The sequence below is a fragment of the Manis javanica genome, chromosome 9 (genome assembly GCF_040802235.1).
Source record: "Manis javanica isolate MJ-LG chromosome 9, MJ_LKY, whole genome shotgun sequence".
Classification (NCBI taxonomy): domain Eukaryota; kingdom Metazoa; phylum Chordata; class Mammalia; order Pholidota; family Manidae; genus Manis; species Manis javanica.
This window is the reverse complement of record NC_133164.1, coordinates 67,635,643-67,658,355: the sequence shown is the minus strand read 5'-3', so window position 1 is coordinate 67,658,355 and position 22,713 is coordinate 67,635,643.

The window sequence follows — 22,713 nt, the reverse complement described above, 5'->3', positions numbered from 1 at the left end:
AGGCTCCAAGTTACCCTCAAGGGACATAATGCTGGCCTCTGTTGGAAGCCCATTCTCCACAAGTCTCTTGCATTTCTGCATGCCCTGCATTAACCGGTCTTTTGTTTTGCTTTTTTCTCTATTTTTATTTTTCTATTTTTATTTGTAAGCTAGTTCAACCTCAGAAAACTAAAAATAGAAATACCATTTGACCAAGGAATTCCACTCCTAGGAATTTACCCTAAGATTACACTATGTGTGCCAATCGTGGTACCCCTCAATCCCCTTGTCCCTCCTTCCTCACCCCGCCCCCTTGGTAACCGCTAGTCCCTTCTTGGAGTCTGTGAGTCTGCTGCTGTTCTGTTCCTTCGGTTTTGCTTCATTTGTTATATGCCACAAATGAGGGAAATCATTTGGTACCAGGAGCATGGGATTAATTTCCATTTATTAGTGTCCTCTTTAATTTCTCTCAAGGGTGTGTTGTAGTTTTCAGGGTATAGGTCTTTCATTTCCTTGGTTAGGTTTATTTCTAGGTATTTTATTGTTTTTGATGCAATTCATGTGTTCACTTTTAAAGCAGTGAACAACTATTATTAAGTTCCAGGCTCTGCACTAGGATATGTAATGTGAGCAAACACAGACTCTGGGACCGTTCTTGGGGTGCTTTCACAGACTTCTGACACATCTGTCCCATTTCTGCCTTTGGTCTATTTTCCTTGCCTCCACCAAGGAGACACCTGCTCCCCGCTGTAAGGTTGAAGGCACTGGGGGGAGGGGGGAGCACGTCAGACACTAATGACGTGACAAAGTCCCCGGCTGCTGCCCCCTCCCAACCTGAAAAATGTGCCTTGGGCTAGCCAATCTTCGCGCCGCTGTAAATCTAAGCTCTGCCTCCCCCTACCTTCTTTAAAAATTCGCTGCCTGTCTACTTTCGCGCGACCTCCCCAGCCTCCATTTCCATAGACTGGGGAACCTCGCTCGGGGGCATTAAAATAAATTACCTGGCCCTTTGTTGCCTCTCTACGCCTGCTTACTTCGGCTAGAATTTATCTTACACCCGCCCTTACTGACCCCAGTCACTTCCCACTCCTGAGCTCCTGTTGGAGTGCCTCAGCTGTTCCTCCGCCCCTGCCCCTGTCCCGCCCCAGCCCTCACGGCCCCCCGACCCCATGGCCCTGGCCCTGTCCCCACAGACTTCCCAGGTTGGGCGGAGTTTCTGGCTGGGTCTCCGCTGGGCGCCTCTCCAAGCGGGAACGCACCCTGCCCAGCTCGCAGCCCCTCCTGGTGGCCCCACCCCCTTCTCTGTCTGCATCTGATCCCCAGTGGTCCCTGTAAGGAGAAACCCAAGCGGGCCCCCAGGAAGTATCCTGCGGTGCTGGGGAGGCTGGGTGTCCAGCCTGGGCCGTTTTTCTCCCATCCTGGGAGTCCTAGACCCACTGAGTGCAGCGCCGTCGGGCCTGGGCGCGAGCGCACAGCTCCTCCCACCCGCCCCGAGGCTTGCCCAGCTCTCCGCTGCTGCTCCGGCCTCCCCCGGGGCCCTGGGACTTTCACATTGGTGTCCTTGTGGTTGTGACTTGGTCCTGTGAGGGCCACTGAAGTCAGGAATGGCTGATTTTTCCATGGTCATGACGTCACTCTGCAGGAAGGATTTCTGTGCTGGCGGTGAGGCGGAACTCCTGCTCCGAGAAACCTCAGGTTATGTTCGGGGTTTTCCCCTGATAGGATGAGCTCCACCTACGTTAGCAGGGTATTCTCCTTTACTTAAGGTCAACTGACTGGTGATGTTAATCACATCTACAAAATACCTTCACAGCACCACCTAGACCAGTGTTTGCCCAGATACCTGGGCACCATCGCCTTGTCTAGACAACACATAAGGTTGAACCAACCTGTCAAGTTACTTTCCGCAGAGGCTGTACCCATTTACTCTCTTACATAGAATGTCTGGAACTGGACGGCAGGAGGTAGCACCAGGACATATACACCAAAGCATTTTGAAAGAAGTTCCGGTTTGTCTCTGAAGGCCACCCTGTACTCTTACACCGGTGATAGCTCTGCTTGGCTGGTTTCTTGCAGCATCCAGAGGCTGTACTTCATTCTGCTGGTGGGAAAATGATATTGAACTGAATTTTTTGTCTCCTTTAAACGTTAAACTCCCTCTGTAAACAATGCCTTTCCCGAGGAAGTCTCCCCAGACACTGTGTCCTCTGCAGCTTCCCAAGGACAGCGCCTGTTTGCCTCTTCCAGATCACCGCACCTCCTCCTGCAGCAACCGGTCTCAGACCTCATGGCGCCAGGCTCTCCGAGCGCTTCTCTTCATTGCTTGTGTTCCTACCAGCCCCCAGATCAAAGTCTCTCACTTCTCTGTGTTTTAGTTCCTGGATCGCCATTAGTCTTTTCAACTCTATTTCCTTCCTAGTAATTGGCCATTTTAATATCTACATAGGTGAAGCTTTCACATTCTGTGCAGGTTGACCTGGATTTTTAAGGATGAGTAAGGATATAGGCAAATGAGGTGGGAAATGCCATTAGAGAAAAATTCAGAAATGGGGGATTAAGGTTTTGTGCATCAGAAACTACAGAGTGAGGGCCAGATCACAGCCAAGTGTAATTATCGTAATTTATTTGACTATTGAGTGGGTGATGAGAGTAATGGAAGATTTTAGGAATAAAAGGCTAAAATTTGTGTCTATAAAGATAACTCTGATTGTAATGCAGAAGAAGGACTGGAGTGCTAAAGAGGTGTCTCTCTTGGTGGCATATTATTTCTTAGACTATGTGTTTGTTCATTGTGCCACATCCTGGATTTGGGAGGCCAAAATAAATATTTCCTGATTGGCAGTGCTACCCATGTCACCTGGGCTAAAGTCATGTTGACTGATGATATCTCCAGGGTATCCGCAGTAAGGTAGGTGGTTGGGTAAAGTAACCTATGGGTCCTCTCCTTTAAACTGAGTAGGACAAGGAGCATTTCATTTTAATTTTTTGTAGATGGGTAGGGGTAGAAAAAAGTAATATGTGGATAGACATGTAGTTTTGGAGCCAGAAAGGCTGGGCTTGGTTGTGAGGTTTGTTTCCTATCGACTGTGTGATCTTGGGCAGATCACTTAATCTCTGTATGCTTTTTCCTTATGTAAAAATGGGAATAACAATAGTATCTTTGCATCACTATTTGCAGATGAAATACTACTATATATAGAAGACCCTAAAGATCCCACCAAAAACTATTAGAATTAATAAATGAATTCAGTAAAGTCACAGGAAAGAAAATCAATACATAGAAATCTGTTGCATTTCTACATACAAATAATGAACTGGTAGAAAAGAGAAATTAAGAAAAAATTCCATCAAAAAGAATAAAATACATAGGAATAAATCTAATCAAGATGGTGAAAGACCTATACTCTGAAATAATGAAAGAAACTGAAGATGACACAAATAAATGGAAATCTATCCCATGCTTATGGATAGGAAGAATTAATATTGTCAAAATGGTCATCCTGCCCAAAGCAATCTGCAGATGGAATGCAATCCCTATCAAAATACCAGTGGCATTTTTCACTAGGCAAATTTCTATGGAACCACAAAGGACCCCAAATAGCTTAAGCAATCTTGAGAAAGAACAAAGCAGGGGTATTACACTCCCTGATTCAAGCTATACTACAAAGCTATAGTAATCAAAGCTGTATGGTAGTGACACAAGAACAGATAGATATATAGACCAATGGAACAAAATAGCCCAAAAATAAACCCAAGCCTTTATGGTCAATTAATATATGACAAAGGAGGCAAGATATATAAATGGGGAAAAGACAGTCTCTTCAATAAATGCTTTTGCGAACATCAGGCAGCTAAGTATAGAAGAATGAAACTGGATGATTGTCTTATACCAGACACAAAAATAGACTTAGAATGTACTAGAAACCTAAATATAAGACCTGAAACTATAAAAATACTAGAGGAAAACATAGGTAGTAAACTCTTAAACATCAACATTAGAAATATCTTTCTGGTTACATCTCCCCAGGCAAGGGAAACAAAAGCAAAAATAAGTGGGACTACATCAGACTACAAAAACTCCTGCTTCTCATTATGTTACTGGGAGGAAAGTTCAGGGTATGTAGTAACGGTTGAGTTAAATTACAGGCCTTGGATCTCATTACTCAGTTTAACAACAGGTTTTAGTGTAGAAGTCTCTTCAGGCATTCCCTGTCATCTCTCTCATTACCAGTCCCAAAGCCAATTTCTGGAGTATTTTGATTGTATCACCCAGACCCGACACTCCCTCATTCCTGGAGACTCGGTCCCTTTTGAATTCCGGGTCCCAGGCCTGCCTCTTCAGCTTTGCAGTCGACTGACTGGTGGTTAAGAGAGCTGAGAGTCAGAAGCGTGGTAACTGGTGAGTCAGCCTGAAGGGTCCAAACCAGTAAGATGGCAAACTTCCGGCTTCTCTTCGGGGTCCTCAGTTTCCGCCGGCGCCACCTGAAGTCCAATCACCTCTCGCCCCCCTCCCAGTCCCAGCACCTAGCCAACAGCCACCAGCCCTGTAGAAGTGACACCTCAATCAATTCATGCCCCCTCTTATATAACTCAGCACCTTTCCCTAATAAAGCGGAAATCTCCGGTGAATTGCTGCTATGTGTCGCTCCTTTCCTTTCATTGGTGCCGAAACCCGGGAGACAGGACACCCCAACTGGGCCCCGTCTTCCCCTGACACCAGCAGCAGCTTGCCCTCGTCCTCTTTTTCCGGCGCTGGCTCATCACACTCACCACTCCTCTCTGGCCTTTAGGTAAGTTTTCCCCCCGGAGTGGGCCACTCTTCCCCGAGCTATCGCAGTGCCATTGACTGTGATCGTCCGGCAAGGCCCTGACGCTCGGGGATGAGGAGGGAACGCTCCCCGCCTCAGGCCTTCACGGCTGGGGCGGACCCTCAGGCCCCTCCTCCAAAAGCCATAAATCCCCGCCTCAAGCCTTTACGGCTGCGGCAGACGCTCAGGCCCCTCCTCCGACAGTCAAACGCATTCACCATCCCTTCCATCAGTGCTGAAAGTTTTTAAGCAAAATTTCCCCGGGGTGGGCCACTCTTCCCTGAGCTATCGCAGTGCCATTGACCGTGATCGTCCGGCAAGGCCCTGATGCTCGGGGATGAGGAGGGAACTCTCCCCGCCTCAGGCCTTCACGGCTGCGGCGGACCCTCAGGCCCCTCCCCAAACAGCCATAAATCCCCACCTCAAGCCTTTACGGCTGCGGCAGACGCCCAGGCCCCTCCTCCGACAGTCATAAATCCCTGCCTCAGGCCTTCACGGCTGAGGCTGACTCTCAGGCACACCCCTCCAACAGCCATAAACGAGGTGACTCCTTTGTGGATGAGAACGCTCCCTTTTCCCCCCCTCCTCCTTCTGTTCCGTCCGCCGAAAACGCCTAGCGCTAGGTACCTCGAGACTCCGGCACTCTGCCTTCTTAGGGAACTTTGGGTGACGACCCACACTTTCCAAGAAATTCCGACTCGTATACGAGTTTCCGCAGACCACCAAGGATCATCGGGGACGCCCTTTGTCTTCTTGTGGTCTGCTTCCAGTCCGAGGATCTCCGTTCGTCTTCCCCTGTTTGTCTCCTTCTCTGTCCTTTAGCCATGGGAGCCTCCTCATCCCTCCCTGAAAGTTCACCTCTTGAATGCCTGCTTAAGCATCTGGCTACCCTCTCCCTGATGCCTGATATAAAACCAAAACTTCTCCGTAAATATTGCTCCCAAGATTGGTCGACATACCCCCTAGACAATAAAAACCAGGGGGAACTCTTGATCCTGACATCACTCGCAATCTTTTTAACTACTGCCAGCGCCTGAAAAAATGGAAGGAGATTCCCTATATGGAAGCTTTCTGCCTCCTCCTCTCCGCGCCCCCTCCCAAGTTCTCCTAGCCTGCAAGCCGCCACCCCCGCAGAAGCCTCCTGTTCACTCCCTTCCCCTTCTCCTACAACAGCCCTTCTCCCTTCCTCCCCAACCATCTCCTCCCCCATCTCACCTCCTCCACCTTCAGTCCCTGCAGATTAAGCCTGAGCCTTTCAGCCCCCCCTTTAACTAGGTCCCAGGGGCCTCCTCCGTCTTTGCCCTCATCACCTGTTTCTCCCCTGTTAGGGACCGCCTTTGTCTTCTCACATGTTTGTAGAGAGAATGGGAAAGCACCTCCCCCCATGTCTGAACGCAGCATGGGAAAGCACAAGCTAGAGAACAACCGGTGCAGTCCTTAGAAGTTATCTGTCCACAAAAACATATCTTGCCAAGACTCCTCACTCTGAAAATAGGGAGATCTTGAAGATGTGTAGAAACACCGCCCCTGCTTCTAGCTATGCCCTTCCCCCACTTGCCGATGTGGCAGGAATACAAAACAACGCATTCCATAAGCAATTAACTGGAGCCCTGCTGTAGCTCAGTAGAGCATGGGACTCTTAATTCAGAGTCATGAGTTCAAGCCCAACTAGAGCGGCAGAAGTAAGCAGCTGGGCTGCTAGCTGGCGACATGTGGGTCCGATTCTATCTTTCTTTATTTTCTTTGCCCCCCTTCTGCACTTCAGGACTTGCTCGACTAGGCACGGCTAGACCGCGTCACTCCCCCACAGACTGAGCCAGAACCCTTCAGTCCCCCTCAGACTCAGTCCCGAGAGCCTCCCAAAATTATCGCCCCCCTCCGGGAGGTAGCAGGATCCGAAGGCAGCGTGCGCGTTCACATCCCTTTCTCCTTAAGAGATTTAGCCCAACTAGAGAAACGCCTAAGTTCTTTTTCCACTGATCCCATGACATACATTAGGGAGTTTCAATACACCCTCCAGTCTTACAGCCTCACACATCATGACATTTTCATGCTCCTGGCCAATACTCTCCTCCCTGAAGAGCGTAGACGAGTTTAGGACTTCGCCCAAATGCAGGCTACTGAAACCCACAGGACTGACCCCACCTATTCCCCTGGCCCCACTGCTGTCCCCGAACAAGACCCACACTGAAATTATAACACCACCATGAGTCTCCGCTCTCGAGATATTTTTGCCTCCTGCTTAATAGCAGGTCTGAAAAAGGGCAGCTTGTAAAGTAGTCAATTTTCAAAAGCTCCAAGACATAATTCAAAAGAGAGATGAAATCCCCTCCGAGTTCTTAGACAGACTCACTCAAGCCCTATTACAGTATACCAGCCTGGACCCAGAAACACCTGAAGGAAGACATGTCCTTATGACATACTTCCTAGCTCAAGGCTACCCCGACATTAAAGCTAAACTCAAAAAGTTAAAACAGGGCCCCGCTACCCCACAGACTGAGATCCTAACAGTGGCCTTTAAAGTCTTCCATAAGCGGGAGGAGGAGAAAGAATGCCGTAAACAAAAGGCTGATCAGGCCAATTTCCAGATGTTGGCCCAGCTGATAAAACCACAACCTGGGCGCCCCTCTACAAACAAGCCCCCCCAAGAGCTTGTTTCAAGTGCAGAAAAGAGGGACATTGGTCAAGGGCGTGCTCCTCCCCCAGATCTCCTACCACCCCATGCCCCAGATGCCACAAAAAGGGCCACTGGGGGTCTGATTGCCCAACCACCCGAAGGGGAGGCTGGACGAACAACCCCCATCCTAAGCCCGCCGTAGTGGGGCTGGCAGAAGAAGATTGACGGGGCCCGGGGGCTTCTCGCCCGACCATTTCCATCACCAAACAGGAGCCCAGGGTTACTTTAACAGTAGACGCTCACCCCATCTCCTTCCTCCTAGATACAGGAGCCACCTTCTCAGTCTTGTGAGAATACCAGGGCCCTACCACACCAGCCATTACTCCTATAGTCAGAGTAGGAGGTAAACAGATTTTCCCATTAAACCCCCCACCCACCCTTTTATGCACAATCCAAGACAATCCCATACCTTTCTCCCACTCCTTCCTGGTTATGCCCCAGTGTCCCATCCCTTTACTAGGACGAGACATCCTTTCCCTCCTCCACGTTTCCATAACTATATCCACTCCCACAGCCCCCAGTACTCCCTTTCTGATGGCCCTCATAGCCGACGACCCCCCTCTACCCAAAGAAAGCTCCGGTTCTGCCCTCATACACCCTGTAAATCCCAAAGTTTGGGACATTACAAGCCCCTCCGTGGCCCTATGTCCCCCTGCCTCTATCAAATTATGTGACCCCTCTCAGTATATCTGTCAGGCCCAATACCCCCTAACCACTTCAGCCCTCATAGGCCTCCAACCCATCATTCAAGCAGACCCACTCACTCCCCATTTAATATCCCCATATTAGCTGTTAAAAAAACCAACGGATCTTGCCGCCTTGTCCAAGACCTTCGCCTCATCAACATAGCCATTGTCCCTATCCATCCCTTAGTTCCAAATCCATACAGCCTCAGCATCCCACTTCTCAGTCCTAGATCTCAAAGACATACCCCCATATTAGCTGTTAAAAAAACCAAAGGATCTTGCCGCCTTGTCCAAGACCTTAGCCTCATCAACATAGCCATTGTCCCTATCCATCCCTTAGTTCCAAATCCATACAACCTCAGCATCCCACTTCTCAGTCCTAGATCTCAAAGACCCATTTTTCTATCCCTCTAGACCCCTGCTCCCAAGATTTTTTCATCTTCACCTGGACGGACCCATACACAAGACATTCTAAACAACTCACTTGGTCAGTTTTGCCACAAAGCTTCCGAGATAGTCCCCATATTTTTAAACAGGTCCTAGCTCAGGACCTCAAACAGTTTCATCATGATCACTCCAAGTACACCTTATAATACATAGACAATCTTCTACTCTGCAGTCTCTCGTGGGAACAGTCTCAACTTGACACTGCCTCCCTACTTAACCTTCTTGCTTCCAGAAGTTACTGAGTATCCCCCGTCAAAGCTCAAATCTCTTCCCTCCTATCACTTACCTCAGATTCCTTCTATCTCAACAAAGAAAGTCCATTACCTTAGACAGAAAATGGCTCCTCTCTGACCTGCCCATTCCCAAAACCAAGACAAAAACCCTTTCCTTTCTATGCCCTTTCTAAGCCTAGCTAGATATTTTAGAACATAGATCCCTAACTTCTCCCTGCACCCTGTTGGCAAGACCCCTATACGACCTCAGCAAGAGCCCCCCTAAAAAACCATTATCCTCCTCACCCCGACACTCCTTCATTAAGCTCCGTCAAGCCCTTGTAGAAGCCCCAGCTCTCCATCTTCCTGATTTGTCGAAGCCCTTCTCATTATACATTCATGAGAGGTCCAGTCAAGCTCTAGGAGTCCTAGGCCAATATTATGGCTCATCCTTTGCCCCAGTAGCTTATATCTCCAAGCAATTAGACCCCACAGTTCAGGGATGAGCCCCCTGCCTACGAGCATTAGCCGCTAGACAGCTCTTGCAGAAAGAAGCTCATAAACTGACATTCAGGGCGCCCCTTACCATTCTGTCCCCACATCACCTAAAAGATCTCTTAACCTACAAAAGTTTACAGACTCTCCCTCCCTCCAGACTCCTGACCTTACTGTCCTCTTTCCTCCAAAATCCCGTTCACCCCCTTTGCCATCCATACCCGAATCATGACTTTTTCCTCCTTTACTGCTCTCTTGCTTTTTTCCTCATTCCTATTGTCTTCCCCACCACCCCAGCCTCCTTTGTATGGCGATTCAAAGTCAGACAGACTTACACACAGCATCAAACAAAAGTTACTGCCCTCATTGCCACACCAGACTGCCCTCTGAAAAGCTGCTCTGAGCCTTTATACCTCCACTTTCCTCCCTCCACTGAAGTGTTCACTAGCAGCTACCCTTATTCTCCCTACCTCTGCTTCCTCTATGACCAAAAACAAGCCTATTGCAGGTGATGGCCAGATACCTATGGGGGATGTCCCTACTGGTCTTGCACCATTCACTACATGGGTAACTTCCAGTACCCACAGTATTACTCCTCCAACCGTTTCATGAAATATCCCAGTGGCTCATTCTCCTTATCAATCCCAGATCCCTGGGACTCTCGATGGGCTGCCAGAGTCACAGCCTCAGTTTACTACGGGGGGGTCCTCGACCCCCCACGGTACCCTTCATATCTCTCGAAAGTATGTTCCCTCTCATTCCCAGATCTCTCAAGTTGCATCAGATACCAGACATTCCGAAAAAGTCATTATCCAAACTCTTGACGGCGCCTCTTCTTCTTCTTATCCCCACCCCTCTTCCCATTTCTCCTACTCTTCATTACAGCTCATTCAGGACACCACCATCTTTCTCAACCACACCCTTAACACAGCCAATTGTTTCTTGTGTGCATCACTACAGCACCCACTGCTGGCCGCCATGCCCCTTAATATTTCCAACTACTCCTTCCATGCAGAAAGACAACCCCTCTGCCCCCTGGCAGACATACCCCTATGTGAACCAGAATACGCAGATAATCTCACCATCCACCACTGTGTAGGCCCAACTCCACCCCCCTCCAGCACACTTCACTGCCTCTCTATCTACACCCCTACCTCCGGCTCTAAGACTTTTATGCTACCGGGACACTTCTTTTGGTGTAATGGCAATCTTTTCAACTCAGTGCCTCTCAACTCCGATACACCCTGCATTCTCGTCACCCTAATCCCACAGTTTACACTTTACAGCATGGCAGAATTTCTTGAGCTCCAACCTCCCTTGCCCTTGCGCACAAAAAGGGCTGCTTTCCTTCCCATCATGGTCAGTATCTCTTTAACCACCTCAGCCATTGGGGCAGGGTTTTCGGGAGAAGCCTTGGGTCACTCTCTATAGGCAGTTAGAGATCTCAACGCCAAACTTGAGGGAGCCCTGACATCCACTGCCGATTCCCTAGCCTCTCTCCAAAGACAGGTCACTTCACTAGCTAAAGTCACCCTTCAAAACCGGCGGGCCCTAGATCTGCTTACAGCCGAGAAGGGCGGCACCTGCACTCTGGGAAGAGTGCTGCTATTACATCAACGAATCCGGCATTGTAGAAACTGACATTACCAAACACACCGACCTTGCCTCCAGTCTCCACTCTGCTTCCAATTCCAACCCATTCTCGTCAATACTAACAAACCCCCTCCTCACCTGGCTCTGGCCCATTGCAGGCCCCATAATAATCATTCTTCTCGCCTGTCTCTTCTTACCCTGTACAATAAAGTTCATCAAATCCCAAGTCGGAAAAATCCCTAATCAAGCTTTCAACCAGCTTTTATTCAGGAACTACCAGCTTCTGGCCACAGAAGATCCCTTACCCTCACGTGACCTCCTCACCACATGCTGAGATGGGCCCCTCTCTCCACTGGAAACTGTTCCTGGAAACAATGGCTTCAGACACCTGGCTCCTGACACCCATATCCTCTTGGCACCATTGGAATCATCAGGTCCTCAACCTATGGTTACAGGGAACCTTCATTGATTTCCAAACCTGAAGAAGTCCACATCTACTCATCCTTACTGTGGGGAGTCCTATCAACCCTTTCCTCCCAATCCTCAAGCTCTCGCTCCCTTCTCCACCCCTGTTCAGCAGGAAGCAGCCAGAGAGAAAGCAACGTCCACAACCCCATAGAGGAGAAAGGGGGGAATGAAGGGCCCCCACCAGTAAAATGGCAAACTTCCAGCTTGTCTTCGGGGTCCTTGGTTCCCACCGGCGCCACCTGAAGCCCATTCACTTCTCGCCCCCCTCCCAATCCCAGCACCTAGCCAACAGCCACCAGCCCCGTAGAAGTGACACCTCAATCAATTTATACCCCTTCCTATATAACCCAGCACCTTTCCCTAATAAAGTGGAACTCTCCGGTGAATTGCTGCTATCTGTCGCTCCTTTCCTTTCACAAAGTCTCCAGTCCTCATGTATCTCCCACGTCTCAGCCTGTTCTCTCCTACCTCTCCCCCACTTGGTGATGACTCTTCGAGAGCAGAGCCCTGATGGTTATTCCCACCAGCCTGAATTTAGCTCAAGCTCCATGTTTGTTCCCATTTTACAGCCAAATATCCTAACAGGATGAAGTCACTTAAATGTAAATTCCTGCCATTTTCCAAAAACAGTCATGTTAAAAGTCGCTGCCGGCAGGCCTTGGGGCGGGAGGGCGCCCTGAGCGCGCCCACATCCGGCTCGGGACCAGTTGGACCGCCCGCCTTCCCTTTCCTGGGAGGCCGCGGCCTCAGGTCCCCGTCCCCGCTCCCAGCACAGTGAGGTGTAAATAGTGGTTACTCACCCGGAAGTTTTTTCCCTCACCTCGGATACTGACACGGTGTATAAAATTCTGAGTGAAACGTCAAGCTCAGAGGAAGCGATGAGGAGGGCTTTTGATTCTCATGGGGGAAATGCCGCGATCATCCATCCCCCTGGGGTATCCGCGACCCCGCACTACAGGCGGTCCGCTGGGGCCCCGCAGTTTACGCGGCCTCCACTCGGATCTGCGTCAGGAGCTCCAAAAGCCGGGTGCTGACGGGAATTGTCTGGGTAGGAGGGCCAGCTTTAACAAATGCAAATACAAGATTCCCAGTTAAAGCCGAGAGCAACAAATAATTTTTTAGTATATGTCCCATGTGCCATACAATATGTATTTTCTCTGGAAATCCCACACCTTGGCCCCCTATAAAAATACTGGTTTTCTGGCCCCACTAATTCATTCAGATTTCAGAAATCATCGATCATAGTTCACCCACCTCTGGGTAGTGTTTCATCTCTTAGCCGAATCGCTGTCACCTTTAGAACTATCTTTTTAAATGGAATCATAGTTTTCTATAGTAAAGTTACACACGACTGTCACCTTCATTATGCTATTTGATCTTCCCCACAGCTTGCAAAGTAAGAAAGGCAAAGAGTCTCTCCATTTTGTCAATGAGAAAACTGAAGCTCAGAATCTTAAAACAACTGTTCATTTCCCAGACAAACCTGCTAGTAAATGGCAACCTTGGACCCAATTTCAGGTCTTCTGGGCTCCAATTTCAATGCTCATTCAACAGTCTAGTGCTGTAAGTGAAAGGAGATAGGAATAAAGTAAGACAGAGAGAGAGACTAAGAGTGCTTCTGAGAATTTTTCAAAGTACGGCTGTGAAAGGAAAGGAGCGACACATAGCAGCAATTCACCGGAGAGTTCCGCTTTATTAGGGAAAGGTGCTGGGTTATATAGGAGGGGGCATGAATTGATTGAGGTGTCACTTCTACGGGGCTGGTGGCTGTTGGCTAGGTGCTGGGATTGGGAGGGGGGCGAGAGGTGATTGGGCTTCAGGTGGCGCCGGCGGGAACTGAGGACCCCGAAGAGAAGCCGGAAGTTTGCCATCTTACTGGTGGGGACCCTTCATTCCCCCCTTTCTCCTCTATGGGTTTGTGGACGTTGTTTTCTCTCTGGCTGCTTCCTGCCGAACAGGGGCGGAGAAGGGAGTGAGGGCTTGAGGATTGGGAGGAAAGGGTTGATAGGACTCCCCACAGTAAGGATGAGTAGATGTGGACTTCTTCAGGTTGGAAATCAATGAAGGTTCCCTATAACCATAGGTTGGCCAAGAGGATATGGGTATCAGGAGCCAGGCGTCTGCGGCTATTGTTTCCAGGAACAGTTTCCAGTGGAGAGAGGGGTCCATCTCAGCGTGTGGTGAGGAGGTCACGTGAGGGTGAGGGATCTTCTGTGGCCAGAAGCTGGTAGTTCCTGAATAAAAGCTGGTTGAAAGCTTGATTAGGGATTTTTCCGACTTGGGATTTGATGAACTTTATTGTACAGGGTAAGAAGAGACAGGCGAGAAGAATGATTATTATGGGGCCTGCAATGGGCCAGAGCCAGGTGAGGAGGGGGTTTGTTAGTATTGACGAGAATGGGTTGGAATTGGAAGCAGAGTGGAGACTGGAGGCAAGGTCGGTGTGTTTGGTAATGTCAGTTTCTACAATGCCGGATTCGTTGATGTAATAGCAGCACTCTTCCCAGAGGAAGACGCAGGTGCCGCCCTTCTCGGCTGTAAGCAGATCTAGGGCCCGCCGGTTTTGAAGGGTGACTTTAGCTAGTGAAGTGACCTGTCTTTGGAGAGAGGCTAGGGAATCGGCAGTGGATGTCAGGGCTCCCTCAAGTTTGGCGTTGAGATCTCTAACTGCCTATAGAGAGTGACCCAAGGCTTCTCCCGAAAACCCTGCCCCAATGGCTGAGGTGGTTAAAGAGATACTGACCATGATGGGAAGGAAAGCAGCCCTTTTTGTGCGCAAGGGCAAGGGAGGTTGGAGCTCAAGAAATTCTGCCATGCTGTAAAGTGTAAACTGTGGGATTAGGGTGACGAGAATGCAGGGTGTATCGGAGTTGAGAGGCACTGAGTTGAAAAGATTGCCATTACACCAAAAGAAGTGTCCCGGTAGCATAAAAGTCTTAGAGCCGGAGGTAGGGGTGTAGATAGAGAGGCAGTGAAGTGTGCTGGAGGGGGGTGGAGTTGGGCCTACACAGTGGTGGATGGTGAGATTATCTGCGTATTCTGGTTCACATAGGGGTATGTCTGCCAGGGGGCAGAGGGGTTGTCTTTCTGCATGGAAGGAGTAGTTGGAAATATTAAGGGGCATGGCGGCCAGCAGTGGGTGCTGTAGTGATGCACACAAGAAACAATTGGCTGTGTTAAGGGTGTGGTTGAGAAAGATGGTGGTGTCCTGAATGAGCTGTAATGAAGAGTAGGAGAAATGGGAAGAGGGGTGGGGATAAGAAGAAGAAGAGGCGCCGTCAAGAGTTTGGATAATGACTTTTTCGGAATGTCTGGTATCTGATGCAACTTGAGAGATCTGGGAATGAGAGGGAACATACTTTCGAGAGATATGAAGGGTACCGTGGGGGGTCGAGGACCCCCCCGTAGTAAACTGAGGCTGTGACTCTGGCAGCCCATCGAGAGTCCCAGGGATCTGGGATTGATAAGGAGAATGAGCCACTGGGATATTTCATGAAACGGTTGGAGGAGTAATACTGTGGGTACTGGAAGTTACCCATGTAGTGAATGGTGCAAGACCAGTAGGGACATCCCCCATAGGTATCTGGCCATCACCTGCAATAGGCTTGTTTTTGGTCATAGAGGAAGCAGAGGTAGGGAGAATAAGGGTAGCTGCTAGTGAACACTTCAGTGGAGGGAGGAAAGTGGAGGTATAAAGGCTCAGAGCAGCTTTTCAGAGGGCAGTCTGGTGTGGCAATGAGGGCAGTAACTTTTGTTTGATGCTGTGTGTAAGTCTGTCTGACTTTGAATCGCCATACAAAGGAGGCTGGGGTGGTGGGGAAGACAATAGGAATGAGGGGAAAAAAAGCGAGAGCACAGTAAAGGAGGAAAAAGTCATGATTCGGGTATGGATGGCAAAGGGGGTGAACGGGATTTTGGAGGAAAGAGGACAGTAAGGTCAGGAGTCTGGAGGGAGGGAGAGTCTGTAAACTTTTGTAGGTTAAGAGATCTTTTAGGTGATGTGGGGACAGAATGGTAAGGGGCGCCCTGAATGTCAGTTTATGAGCTTCTTTCTGCAAGAGCTGTCTAGCGGCTAATGCTCGTAGGCAGGGGACCCATCCCTGAACTGTGGGGTCTAATTGCTTGGAGAGATAAGCTACTGGGGCAAAGGATGGGCCATAATATTGGCTTAGGACTCCTAGAGCTTGACTGGACCTCTCATGAATGTATAATGAGAAGGGCTTCGACAAATCAGGAAGATGGAGAGCTGGGGCTTCTACAAGGGCTTGACGGAGCTTAATGAAGGAGTATCGGGGTGAGGAGGATAATGGTTTTTTAGGGGGGCTCTTGCTGAGGTCGTATAGGGGTCTTGCCAACAGGGTGCAGGGAGAAGTTAGGGATCTATGCTCTAAAATATCTAGCCAGGCCTAGAAAGGAAAGGATTTCTGTCTTGGTTTTGGGAATGGGCAGGTCAGAGAGGAGCTATTTTCTGTCTAAGGTAATGGACTTTCTTTGTTGAGATAGGAATCTGAGGTAATGACAGGAGGGAAAGAGATTTGAGCTTTGACGGGGGATACTCGGTAACTTCTGGAAGCTAGAAGGTTAAGTAGGGAGGCAGTGTCAAGTTGAGACGGTTCCCACGAGAGACTGCAGAGTAGAAGATCATCCACGTATTATAATAAGGTGGACTCGGAGTGATCATGATGAAACTGTTTGAGGTCCTGAGCTAGGACCTGTCTAAAAATATGGGGACTATCTCGGAAGCTTTGTGGCAAAACTGTTCAAGTGAGTTGTTCAGAATGTCTTGTGTATGGGTCCGTCCAGGTGAAGATGAAAAAATCTTGGGAGCAGGGGTCTAGAGGGATAGAAAAATGGGTCCTTGATATCTAGGACTGAGAAGTGGGAAGCCGAGGCAGGGATCTGCGATAAAAGGCTGTATGGATTTGGAAAAAAGGGATGGATAGGGACAACGGCTATGTTGATGAGGCGAAGGTCTTGGACAAGGCGGAAAGATCTGTTGGTTTTTTTAACAGCTAATATGGGGGTATTAAATGGGGAGTGAGTGGGTCTGAGGTAATTTTTGTTTAAGAGATCTTGAATGATGGGTTGGAGGCCTATGAGGGCTGAAGTGGTTAGGGGGTATTGGGCCTGACAGATATACTGAGAGGGGTCATGTAATTTGATAGAGGCAGGGGGACATAGGGCCACGGAGGGGCTTGTAATGTCCTAAACTTGGGGATTTACAGGGTGTATGAGGGCAGAACCGGAGCTTTCATTGGGTAGAGGGGGGTCATCGGCTATGAGGGCTATCAGAAAGGGAGTACTGGGGGCTGTGGGAGTGGATATAGTTATGGGAACGTGGAGGAGGGAAAGGATGTCCCATCTTAGTAAAGGGATGGGACACTGGGGCATAACCAGGAAGGAGTGGGAGAAAGGTATGGGATTGTCTTGGATTGTGCATAAAAGGGGGGGGTTTAATGGGAAAATCTGTTTACCTCCTACCCTGACTATAGGAGTAATGGCAGGCATGGTAGGGCCCCGGTATTCTCGCAAGACTGAGAAGGTGGCTCCTGTGTCTAGGAGGAAGGAGATGGGGCGACCGTCTACTGTTAAAGTAACCCTGGCCTCCTGTTTGGTGATGGAAATGGTCGGGCGAGAAGCCCCCGGGCCCCGTCAATCTTCTTCTGCCAGCTCCACTACGGCGGGCTTAGGATGGGGGTTGTTCGTCCAGCCTCCCGTTCGGGTGGTTGGGCAATCAGTCCCCCAGTGGCCCTTTTTGTGGCATCTGGGGCATGGGGTGGTAGGAGATCTGGGGGAGGGGCACGCCCTTGACTAATGTCCCTCTTTTCCGCACTTGAAACAAGCTCCTGGGGGGGTCTTGTCTGTAGAGAGGCGCCCAGGTTGTGGTTTTATCAGCTGGGCCAACATCTGGAAATTGGCCTGATTAGCTTTTTGTTTACGGCGTTCTTTCTCCTCCTCCCGGTTATGGAAGATTTTAAAGGCCACTGTTAGGATCTCAGTCTGTGGGGTAGCGGGGCCCTGTTCTAACTTTTTGAGTTTAGCTTTAATGTCGGGGTAGCTTTGAGCTAGGAAGTATGTCATAAGGACCTGTCTTCCTTCAGGTGTTTCTGGGTCCAGGCTGGTATACTGTAATAGGGCTTGAGTGAGTCTGTCTAAGAACTCGGAGGGGGTTTCGTCTCTCTTTTGAATTATGTCTTGGAGCTTTTGAAAATTGACTGCTTTACGAGCTGCCTTTTTTAGACCTGCTATTAAGCAGGAGGCAAAAATATCTCGAGAGTGGAGACCGACGGCGATGTTATGATCTCAGTGTGGGTCTTGTTCAGGGACAGCAGGGGGGCCAGGGGGACAGGTGGGGTCAGTCCTGTGGGTTTCGGTAGCATGCATTTGGGTGAAGTCCCAAGCTCGTCTACGCTCTTCAGGGAGGAGAGTATTGGCCAGGAGCATGAAGATGTCATGATGCGTGAGGCTGTAAGACTGGAGGGTCCATTGAAACTCCCTGATGTATGTCGTTGGATCAGTGGAAAAGGAACCTAGGCGTTTCTCTAGTTGGGCTAAATCTCCTAAGGAGAAAGAGACGTGAACGCGCACGATGCCTTCGGATCCTGCTACTTCCCAGAGGGGGGGCGATAATTTTGGGAGGCTCTCAGGACTGAGTCTGAGGGGGACTGAAGGGTTCTGGCTCAGTCTGTGGGGGAGTGACACAGTCTAGCCGTGCCTAGTTGAGCAGGTCCTGAAGTGCAGAAAGGGGGCAAAGAAAATAAAGAAAGATAGAATCGGACCCACATGTCGCCAGCTAGCAGCCCAGCTGCTTATTTCTGCTGCTCTAGGTGGGCTTGAACTCACAACTCTGAGATTAAGAGTCCCATGTTCTACTAACTGAGCTACAGCAGGGCTCCAGTTAATTGCTTATGGAATGCGTAAACAGAATGTTCTTTGTTCTCCATTCCTGCCACATCTGCAAGTGGGGGAAGGGCATATTTAGAAGCAGGGGCGGTGTTTCTACACATCTTCAAGGTCTCCCTATTTTCAGAGTGAGGAGTCTTGGCAAGATATGTTCTTGTGGACAGATAACTTCTAAGGACTGCAGATGTTTTTGTGGACAGATAACTTCTAAGGACTGCACCGGTTGTTCTTTAGCTTGTGCTTTCCCATGCTGCGTTCAGACATGGGGGAAGGTGCTTTCCCATTCTCTCTACAAACATGTGAGAAGACAAAGGCGGTCCCTAACAGGGGAGAAACAGGTGATGAGGGCAAAGACGGAGGAGGCCCCTGGGACCTAGTTAAAGGGGGGCTGAAAGGCTCAGGCTTAATCTGCAGGGACTGAAGGTGGAGGAGGTGAGATGGGGGAGGAGATGGTTGGGGAGGAAGGGAGAAGGGCTGTTGTAGGAGAAGAAGGGGAAGGGAGTGAACGGGAGGCTTCTGTGGGGGCAGCGGCTTGCAGGCTAGGAGAACTTGGAAGGGGGCAAGGGGGGACGAGGAGGCAGAAAGCTTCGATATAGGGAATCTCCTTCCATTTTTTCAGGCGCTGGCAGTAGTTAAAAAGATCGCGAGTGATGTCAGGATCAAGAGCTCCCCCTGCGGGCCATTGGTTGTTATTGTCTAGGGGGTATGTCGGCCAATCTTGGGAGCAATATTTACAGAGAAGTTTTGGTTTTATATCAGGCGTCAGGGAGAGGGTAGCCAGATGCTTAAGCAGGCATTCAAGAGGTGAACTTTCAGGGAGGGATGAGGAGGCTCCCATGGCTAAAGGACAGAGAAGGAGACAAACAGGGGAAGACGAACGGAGATCCTCGGACTGGAAACAGACCGCAAGGAGACAAAGGGCGTCCCCGATGATCCTTGGTGGTCTGCAGAAACTCGTATACGAGTCGGAATTTCTTAGGAAGTGTGGGTCGTCACCCAGACTTCCCTAAGAAGGCAGAGTGCCGGCGTCACGAGGTACCTAGCACTAGGCGTTTTCGGCAGACAGAAGATTTCGGCGGACGGAACAGAAGGAGGAGGGGGCGGGGAAAGGGAGCGTTCTCATCCGCAAAGGAGTCACCTCGTTTATGGCTGTTGGAGGGGGGGGGTCTGAGAGTCTGCCGCAGCCATGAAGGCCTGAGGCGGGGATTTATGGCTGTCAGAGGAGGGGCCTGAGGGTCCGCCGCATCCGTGAAGGCCTGAGGCAGGGAGAGTTCCCTCCTCATCCCCGAGCGTCAGGGCCTTGCCGGATGATCACGGTCAATGGCACTGTGATAGCTTGGAGAAGAGTGGCCCACCCCGGGGAAATTTTGCTTAAAAAGTTTCAGCACTGATGGAAGGGATGGTGAATGTGTTTATGACTGTTGGAGGAGGGGCCTGAGGGTCCGCTTCAGCCGTAAAGGCTTGAGGCTGGGATTTATGGCTGTCAGAGGAGGGGCCTGAGGGTCCGCCGCAGCCGTGAAGGCCTGAGGCGGGGAGAGTTCCCTCCTCATCCCCGAGCGTCAGGGCCTTGCCGGACGATCACAGTCAATGGCACTGCGATAGCTCGGGGAAGAGTGGCCCACTCCGGGGGGAAAACTTACCTGAAGGCCAGAGAGGAGTGGGGAGTGTGATGAGCCAGCGCCGGAAAAAGAGGACGAGGGCAAGCTGCTGCTGTTGTCGGGGGGGAAGACGGGGCCCAGTTGGGGTGTCCCGTCTCCCGGGTTTTGGCACCAATGAAAGGAAAGGAGCGACACACAGCAGCAATTCACCAGAGAGTTCCGCTTTATTAGGGAAAGGTGCTGGGTTATATAGGAAGGGGTATGAATTGATTGAGGTGTCACTTCTACGGGGCTGTTGGCTGTTGGCTAGGTGCTGGGACTGGGAGGGGAGCGAGAGGTGATTGGGCTTCAGGTGGCGCCGGCGGGAACCGACCCTGAAGAGAAGCCGGAAGTTTGCCATCTTACTGGTGGGGGTCCTTCACTTTGGAGGGGCATCCATAGTCTTTACTTTTCAATAATCCCATTTCTTTCCTTTTGGAATAATGTTTGAGAGAAAGAGTTGAATATGAGTTTACCAGGTGGACAAGGGGAGATAGTGATTCCAAGATGGGGGCAGCCCGTTCAAAGGCTCAGAGACTTAACATCATGAAAATGATAGAGATAGTTTTATTCTTCATACGCTGCACAGAGACAGTTGGTGGGATGGTGTACATAAATAGCAGAGGTGTGTATAAGAATTTGGGAAAGTTTGGAAATGACAGGGGAACGAGACAGAAAGACTGAACCCGACGGCGACATTTTGTGGTATGTGATGTGATCTTTCCTCTGTGCTACACCTAAACTTTAATAATATTACTAGGCTTATGAAATGCTGATGTTTGGGAATTATTTGTGAATACCAGTCTTGGGCAAGAGCTGAGACCATGGGACCAGAGAAAGAGGACAGACATAAAGAGCTACGAAGGCCACTGCTGATGTTAATCTTTTTGCACACATTTTAAAAAGATACTTTCTGAGCCTGGGTGGTTGCTTTGTGCAAACAAAGAGCATTGTGTCCCCAAGGCAGCCGGGGGCTCTTCTCTAGATCACCCTGCAGCAACACGCAGCTTCAAGGACAGGGCCCTCTCGCCACCCCCACCCCCCACCCCGGCTAGATGGCCTTCTGCAGTGCAGGGCCTGCAAACTCCACGTGGAGGCCCCCGCCCAGGAGGAGCTATGCATGGGGGCTCACAGGGTGCGTGGGCTTTGGCTATCACAGCTCATGGACATGGGGTTTACGCCAGATTCATCTAATCCCTAAAGATGCATGTGTGCATAGTGTTCAGGGAACTCTGAGCAGATAAGCATTTTTGGAAACTGTATTTCCAAAGAAGACTTTTTGTTTTTTAGGGCTGCCACAACACATTTTCACACACTGGATTGTTTAAACAGGCAACATTTATGCTCTCACAGTTCTTGAGGCCAGAAATCTAGATGTCCGAAATCAGTGTGTCAGCTGGGGTGGTCTCCCAGGTGGCTCCGAGGAGCATCCAGTCCACGGGCCTCCATTCCCTTTGGTGGCTGCTGGCACTCCTTGGCTTATAGACGCCACTCAGTGTGCCTCTGTGTTCACATCGCCTTCTCCTCTATTACAAGCACACCTGTCATCAGACTGAGGACTGTGCCGATTATACTTCCAAAGACCCTTTTTTGCAAGTAAGGTCACATTCACAGGTTTTGGGTGGTCATACCTTTTGGGGGCCACCATTGAACCCACTGCAAGGGGAATCATGGTAAGACAGGAGGCCGGTGAGCAGGCAGGAACCTCCCACCTGGTTTTTGTGTGGTCACTGCACTGTTTGTTTATATGAATTTATGGTTTGCTGATACTCAAATATATGTCACTTGGTACTTATTTCAGCGTACGCATTCTTTCCTCATTTTATAATTGTATGGTTTGGTTTTATCCTTATAAGGCAACTGTTTTAATTAGACAAGCACAATTTCCATGTACACATTTCTAATTTCCAAAAGATGAAAAGTCCCTGACTTGCTGTTGGTTAGGCTTTGAGTTTGAGCCTGAATTTTTCTATTTGCCTAGAGCTTGTTTTAAATTGTTGATATCCTAAAGATATCATTTCCCTACTTATTAGTCTTTGTGGATTAATTTCCACTAAAAGGCTAAAACCTTCCTATCACTGATGACCTTCCATATTTCAGAAAAACATGGTATCTGACTGAGCTTGGGTGAGAAAGGTCGTAGGGGGAGGTATATTTGCAGGCTGAATGCTCATTGTCAGGATGCAGATGTGCCAGTGGGCTTTTACACTAGAATAAAGAAAAGGCTCTTTTTTCTGAAATGGGGTTAATTACAACAAGAAATAAATTGCTCTCTCATGGAATTAAACAATGTTAGAAGTGAATGTTTCTATAGATTAACTCTAGCTCAAACATTTTATAGACAAATCTGTTGCAAGAGAGTTGACTTGTCAAAGATAACACAGAGTGAATGAGAAAGAACTAGAATCTATGGCTTGTCCCACTCACCTTTAGTGCTTAAAAGTAAGTTTGCAACAGTTGTGAAATTAAATATATAGATGGAAGTCCTGATGAAATGAAAATGTATTTAAAATAGGAATTCCTATTTCATAATGATGCATCTAGAATGGCAAACCTGGTCTCATCTTTTTTCAGTCACTAATTCCCAACCCTAAGAGTGATCTCTCCCAGCCCACCATCACCATTCTGCATCTTTATAATTAAATATATTGGTTGAACACATGAGTTGTTTGTTTTCTTGACAACACTGTCTTTCCTTCTGCCAATATCTCCCAGTTGAACTCCTTTCTTGCCATAGTTTTCTTCAGCCTTTTATTTTCTACAAAAAAATCTACCTAATCTTTTGCTATTTTTCCTTCCATTCAATAA